Source organism: Corvus brachyrhynchos, unplaced genomic scaffold (genome assembly GCF_000691975.1).
Source record: "Corvus brachyrhynchos isolate BGI_N302 unplaced genomic scaffold, ASM69197v1 scaffold53, whole genome shotgun sequence".
NCBI lineage: Eukaryota > Metazoa > Chordata > Aves > Passeriformes > Corvidae > Corvus > Corvus brachyrhynchos.
Window position 1 is genome coordinate 8,066,709 of NW_008237681.1, and position 7,927 is coordinate 8,074,635.

Sequence of the window (7,927 nt, forward strand, 5' to 3'; positions counted from 1 at the left end):
TACTCCAAGCTCACCTGAGAATCCCTTCACCCTGAGCCCCAAGTTTCAGTACCATTACACTGGTACTTTGGGCTGCAGTGTTTGAAGATGTAAAAGTGCTAAATAAATGTGGTCGTACCTGTTGTGTGCACACAATCACAACTGAGCAACTTGAAGACCAGAATTAACACTTCAATTTCTTGTTTTTCCCCCCTCCTCCCTGCCCCAATTCAATATTACATTAAGAAAGGATACAGCCCTGAACACCTCTTGAAGAAAAGTCACACTGATGTCAATTTGCAGTCAGGTAAGGAAACAATAAGGTTTCTTCCTTGTGCTTCCTTTCTTGTTTAGTCTGTTTAGCTCCTGAGCCCTGCAAAATGTACATGAGGACATTTCACGGTAATGGAAAAGTTCATAAACAAGATCAAGATATACATAGAATCAGTCATTGTTTAAATATGAAAGCTGTGATCTCTTTGAGACAAAGAAAACGGACAGGTACAATACGTATTTAAAGAATGTAGCATATTTTTGAATCATTCCAGCCTAATTTTCAATCCTCTTTTCCCACAAAACCCAGTTAGGCAGCTATCCAGGGCACTTGTAAAAGCAGTGCACTGGATGACTTACTGAAAAGTTTAAATTTTGGGGGAAAAAATTCAAAGCATTCTTCACAGTTCATTTTTTAATTTGAAGAAAATACAGACATGAAAAATAATTTAATTTCCCATTAAGGTATACCAAATTGAAACCTTTATGAGTGGATAAAACAGTGATCAAAATATCATGAATATGGCTCTTATTTTTTTCTTTTGTGCCTACCATGTAGGTATTTTTTTAAATAAGGTAAGGCTCATGTTTTGAATTTCATGGAATACATTCCAGTGGGGGGAAGACAGGGAGAAGAAACAACTAGGGAGAGAAGTTGAGCTGACAGTGCAGTTTCTTTGCAGTGACAACCACATGTATTCATAAATATTTTACAAGTACAGCTTTCAGACTAGTAAATTTAACTGCCACATTAATTCAGCTTGCAAGTTTATAACCTGGACATTTGTGTGTTGTGAATGTCCAGTATTCTGTCCACGGTGACAGTAAAAGGTTTGTATTTTGAAGGCTTTTCTCCTGTAGACTGATTTCCAGCTGTAAGACTCTTGTCTTATACAGCACCTGTGCTTCTTGTATAATACTACAATGCATCAATTATTAAAGATGTTGAAAGATGTCACAAATATACTACTTACGACATATTCCTTGCTGTCCAGGAATGGAGCAGAATATTTTCATGTCCAAGATCACCACAGAATCGTCTCAGGAGCACTGCAGAGAAAGTGGTATGCTTTTTACATTCAGTGCATTTTATTATTAATGCTACAGAGGTTCTAAAATGAAACTGATGAAAATAAATGTTGTAATCAGAACCAATTATGAGCCAAATGATTGTAGCTGACATTCAGAAATGTTATCAGTATCACAAATACCACTACTCAGCATTAAGACTGTTTCCCATAAGTCAGTGTTAAAATTAGTGGTCTCTTGGAGAGCTTAGATATCATTCAGCAAATGGTGTGGATCTTTCCACTTCTTTGGATAACGCAGGGAGAGAATGAAAAAAGAAGATGATATTGTTAAAGGGCAGACTAGAATCCAAAAAAAATTAGAGGGTCTGGAAATGTGAAAAGAGAAAAAGCCAGCTAAAGTGGACTTCGTGAGGGCAAATGCCATGATCGCCATAGAGAGGAGAGGTATTTCATATTGAGTCTCTCCATCTAACTTCTGGATTCTGACATTATAATGAGAGAAATAAAGAAAAGCCAAGGGGAAAGCAATACAAAGTAAGAAAGAACTTCTTTCTGGAAATTTCTAACCTGTTGTGAAATCTGATTTGCCCTAATCCTGTACTGAAACTTATTTTAATCTTTCAGAAGAATTATACTCTTGGCTGCAAAACCAGACCCACCCCACTAGCTGTCATGTCAAGGGAGCATTAAGCCCGTGTCAAAGGATGTCATTTGATCCATCTTGTCTTCCCTACAGCTTCTGCTGATGACAGTTCTGCAGAGCTTTTGATGAAAACTAAATCTTCTCATCTCTGGCATATTCCTCACTAAAAGACAATGACAAACACTTCAAGCACAGAAGGTATGTGCTACATGCATTTCCCTCTACAAACCAAGGTGAATTTATCCCTGTGGACAAATGCTTCAAAAAAGCTGTCTGCCAATAGAATTGATGTCTGGCTCCTTGACTGTTTTCTGCCAGAGTCAAATCCTTTCGATATGCACCAGTCCGATTAATCCTTCAGTGGATAGAAGGTGGTGCTTGTTAGAAGAAGTTATACTTTGCAATGAAATGAGCTGCATATGGAAAAATTCTTCTATTTTGCCCTTTGCATGCACACATCACAATAGTTTGCAGCCAGTTACAACCAAAACCACTCTGGATCTCTTCTAGATGACTTTGGTCTGAAGAGTAAGACCCTGTAAACTGCAGATACTACTTCTTTCCATTGTTTCTAATGAAAGGAATAAAACCAGCCAAGTGTTTGTTACAGTAACTCACAAAAACTGCTTTTAAACGGATAGAATCAATTTCCCTCTATCTGTTACTTCTGACCTGAGCAATTTTAAAGAGTTCAGACCAAGTAAGTGCAATCCATGACTCACATTATATCCATACATCTCTTTCTTTTCCTTTCTGTTCCAGGAGTTCTACTGTATGTCCCAGAGGGCTAAGTCTTCCAAGCAAGAAATGAGCCACATGAGAGGGTATAATGCATTGGAACACGAAATTCAAGTGTTTTCTGTAATAATTGCCAAGATACTCCACTTTCTCACACCGTACTGCATGTGTGTGTGGTAATTGTTTATCTTCTAGGTGTAAGAACAAAGTATTAATTTATTTATTGCCTAGTGTCTTAAAAGTCAATGGGATAAAGACACAAGGAGCTATGAGCCTTCCTCTAGGTTTTCCATTTACACATAGGTATGTAAAACATTCCTGAAGTGGGAATTGTTTAAGAAACACTATTTTTTTAACAAACAAGATGGCCAAAACCCAGATAACACATTCTAATGCACTTCATCATCTTACATGCCTAAATGTTCAAAATGGAAACTTCTCAGTTATCCCAGCAAGGAAAAATTCATTCTGTTACTGAAATGAATATGATAATATTGCATTTGTATCTTACCATCAGCCTCCTTTTCAGAGGAGGTCTTATTTCTCTCAAATGTTCTAGGAGGTAGGAAGAAAGGTTGTTTGTACTTATACTGGGACTACCCTTGCCCTGCTACGACTCTAAATTTTTTTCTAAAACCTCTTCAGAAACCTTTCTGGATTTGATTTATTTTTCATCCCAGTCCCAGGTAGATACAGGCAAGAAGAAATATGCCCTCTGCTTGCTCCTTTCCAATCTTGTATGCACAGTTATTAATCTTCATAATGTTTCTCAGACAGGTCTTTGTTCCCTAATGACTTCAGGCACACCTTTGGGCATATTAGTAGGCAAAACCCCTGGTGTTTTTCAGGACAGATTTCCCATAGTTTAGTTTATGAACCAAGTTCTGAATGTTTACCTAGGCACTCATTCAAGTTTAGACTGAGATTTTTAAAAATAGCAATCAGTTGCTGCCATCAGTGTTGCATGGGTTGAGACTATTTTCTGATGTATTTTCAGCACTTAAGAACCTAACTTTTGTTGGAAGTCAATGTCATCAAAGTTGCTTAATCACATTTTTAAAGTGAACCATCGCTGTGGTTCACTTTAAACCTAAAATGTGGAGTGAATCAATGCATGCATCCTTTAAAAAATACTACAGAAATTGCAAGGAATTTAAATTACATACCATGTTGCCAGTCTTCAGAGTTCTAATATTTTTGTTTCAGAAAAATGAATAAAAGGAAAATATACTTCATGAACTGTCAGCCTATCAAATGTACAATATACCCAAAGTCACAAAATTTACAATAAGATGTGATGCTAAAATCCACGTATCAATAGAAAAATGTCAGTATTATTCCTTAGCCTTACTATTCAGAATTAAGGAATGAATTAGTTAAACTTTTGAAAGTCTTAACCTCTTCAAGAAGGCTTTCTTTCACCATGTTTTGTCTAAAGATTATTTATTGGAACAATTTATTGAGCAAATTAATATTCAGAAATAATTTTGTAATTTTCAGGCTAACTACCTTAACTGTCATCATTGCCAGTAGTGCAATGCCCTCAACAGCTGCTGCATGGACTTTATTTTAGAATTAATTAACTTTTTACCTTTCCATTTCCAGAGGTGGAATAAGACTTCACCTGTTACTTCTAAGAGTTTATCTTAGTGCTTAGGGAACTTACACTGAAGAGGCCTCTCTCTTGTGAGCTGGGACAGTCAGCTCTGCAGGTTAGGCCAAGCCAGACTATATCTCACTCAACAACAGATACTGCACCGAAATAAATATTTAAGATTTCCTACTAATATTTAGCTATTATCCATGCATTTATTATTTATTAGTTACACTATCATGTTCTTTCCCTCCATCCTTTATTGCTCAATAGTCTATAGTTCCAGTTTGTAAGAGAGGATTTACTCATGAAGAAGGCTTGTATATGGAAAAACAATGTGAGCAAGTTCTTGTGATACAGTCTTTGTTGCACTGACTGAAATGCCAAGCCTCCTACAGCCCCAATACTTTTTAGCAGTTCACTTTATTAGGCTCCACCTGTGAAGTGAAAAGGAATACGATTATTGAAGAAAGCTTCCTTTTACTTGACAGGTTTCAAGTACCAGATCTAATTATCATGCCATAAACTGACAATTTCAAAGGATAATGTTCTGATAAATACTGTGTTAAAGCCAACACATTAAACGCAGTTTCTCATTATGCCAATTGGAATGGAAGCAATATTTTCCTTGCCATGGGCACATTAGAACGTGGTCAGGCAGAAGCTGTAACAAAACCAGGTGACATTTTTATTATAATTAAGGAGAATATGTCCAGCTTCAAACATGGAACTGGACATCATCCTGCAGGCAGCTACTATCCGTAACGTGTCAATTTAACCAAGCCACTCAAGAATATGCTGGTTTTGGTGCGATGCATTTATACACGTATATCTATGTTTGTACCCAATACTGTCTTGGAAACTTTCTGGTTTAAACCTCATTAGAAATGAGCAAATGTTTCTCAGATACTTCAATTATTTAAAAGTTCATGAAAATACGAAGATGAATAGGAGAGGAGGTTCTATAAATTCTGTAGAGAGGCTGAAGTGTGAGTTTTAAGACCTAAGAGAACCCACACAGAAAACAGCAAGAGCTTTCATACGTGCCAGAGTGAGAAAAAACCTCCCTCAGAAGTCAATCACAAGACCAAAGTAGATCCAGAGCTCAACTTATTTGGAAAGAAGGCAGTATTTTCTGCGAAATAATAGATCAAAGGTTTGCTCTTCCATGCATTCACAAGCCCCGTGTGATCTGGAGTCCCTTACTTGATAGCTTCTCCTGTCCAGAGAGGCTACTGGGCTGGCAGGGCTTCCCACATCCCTCAGAAGTGGTGTACTTTTGCAAGCGACACCCAGACATACCCAGATATTCCTTGCAGTGAAAACAAATCATCATCTGTCTCCCAGCTTTCCTCTTTGATTTAGGAACATGTAGAAACAAGTGTTGAGCTTGACACCATTATTTGCTTTCTTTTGTAGAAAACTGAGAGATGCAGCTAGCAATCTGTGTGATAAAAGCACTATGCCTACCAGTATGCCATCCCCACCCCTTTTAGATAAATATATGGCATGAAATGTACAAAAATGTGCGTATCAGGTTCTCCTCCTACAGTCCTGCTTTCAGATAAGTCATCTACAGAGTGCTTTACTTTGCTAGTGTCACAAAACCAAAAGAAAACTAAATATGGAGGAGAGAGAGATTGAGAGAAAAAGGACAATCTTTGAGTAATATAGCCTTCAGATCTATGTTCATGAAGCCACAACACAGGAGATTAACAAATCTTGCTGCAGCCTTCCTGAGGTACAGGTTTGAATCTTCTCTAATACTGATTCGAGCACCAGCTGCTGCTGTTATGTTACTGAATCTTTTAAAGAAAAAGTTAATGATGTTTTGAAGGACTACAAGTGAACATGATTTCTTCCACTTCATTTCTGCTCTCCAAGTGACCTGATATTGCTGAAAAAGGAGTGAAGAAACTGTCCACAGGGGTTTTCACCCCAAGGTGTTCGCTGTTATGCAGGACAGCGCTGGGACGCATTGATGTATTGCATTTATTCAAGACTGTGATACTATTCTAGTACTGCTGTATCTTCACGTTCACATCACTCTTGCACTCATCTCTTGATGCATGTCTGAGAAAGGATATACATATTTTTGCGTTGGTGCTGTTAATATGTAACTCACAAAGATACCTTAGTTTAATCGTATTGCTGGCCAGCAAAGATCTGTTGCATAGTTTTGGCAAAGCATCAATACCTCTTTAACCACACTGCACTCACATGTGTCAATTTTTATATTCAGAGCCATGTCCCATCAAGACAAGAATGTGAAAATTAATTCAGATGACATGTGGTTGGTATGGTGAAAATAAACAGTGTTCTGACATATCTCAAAGGCATTTGCATAACTGCAAGGTGCAGGTGTTTCCAAGAATCCCTGGCATGGCTTATGAATGACAGAGTATTTAGCTTCAGGCTTCCTGGCCAAAATACATTCCAAACACTATGGAAAGAAAAGAAACATACCAGCTCATATAATAATTTCTAAATATTACTATATCAGATGGTAATGACTTTCTGAAGAAGCTACAGGTAAGGTGGGGGGGAGAATGAAAAATCCCAAGAGAAGGCAAGTGTATGTATGAATATGAACTGGCAATCTTAAATACCTGAGACATTAAACCCCTTTGGATCAAGTTTATACACTAAGCTGGCAATGCTTTGAGATAGACAGTTCTTTTCCTGTTGCTTGCAGTTGCCATGAATTTACTGGAAGCACTGACTCATGCTTAATTAGTGGTGCCTTAGGTTATTTTTATATTGTTTTATGCTTTTACAGCATCTGCTATTTTTAAGCCATATTATTATTCTTCAGAAGATTTCATTGTGATCTGGCACAATGATTTTTACGTAAGATATTGAAACCTGAAAAACATATATTTTTAGTATCTTGTTATGACTTAATTCCAAGCAGACAAATCTGTGGATGATAAGCTTTCTTCATGTAAGTCACTTAATCAAGTAATGGATTGGTTATTAACTAATACATGGAGTTGCTCCATACCTAAATTCCTCAGAGATAATGAAATTATACCTATTAGAATGATTGCACAGCTCTTTGTATCTGCATAGCAACACTTTTTCTATCTGTAAGGAGAGTAGGAAAGTGTTAAAATTTTAAATCCCTGGCAAACCTCAGAGGAAAACATCTTTGCTTGCAGTGTTTGTTCACCACATGGTGCATGCTTCAGAAGGTGCTAAATCAGCAAAACTGCTGAATTTGAAATATCGGGAACGTTCATCTGCCTCTGAATTCAGTTATGCTATATGTAAAGATCATGAATAGAATCTGATAATGTAACAGCAATGTGGAATTGCATATTAAACATACCTAACCTGTCATTAAAAACCTCTAATTACAGTAATCAGAAGAGTCCCTGTGCTGCTACTTGTCATGCTATATCTATATCTCATTTTAATAGGAGAAGATAGTATTTCCGATTATGTCGCTTAATATACAGTGTATGAAAGTTATGGGCCTGAACCTGTTCCCATGGAGGTCAATGGCAGTTTTGCCATTGTCTTCAATTAGAACAGGATGTTGTTTTATGACACTAGAGTTTCATTTGCCTTAATTAACTTACTTAGCAGGTAATGAAAAACTTGAAAAAAATAGCCCTCTGGCTCATGAGTTTGGCACCGTATTTAATATTTTCATTAGGAACAATT

The 7,927-nt window shown here is 37.1% G+C and overlaps 1 long non-coding RNA gene across 1 annotated transcript; it reads left to right on the plus strand.

Annotated features, from left to right (window-relative positions):
• Positions 1–204: 204 nt before the first annotated feature.
• On the plus strand, positions 205–2,904 carry LOC108446193. The gene is made up of 4 exons (XR_001861314.1): positions 205–286; positions 1,248–1,316; positions 2,020–2,124; positions 2,689–2,904. It is a non-coding gene; the product is annotated as an uncharacterized LOC108446193 (long non-coding RNA).
• Positions 2,905–7,927: the final 5,023 nt, after the last annotated feature.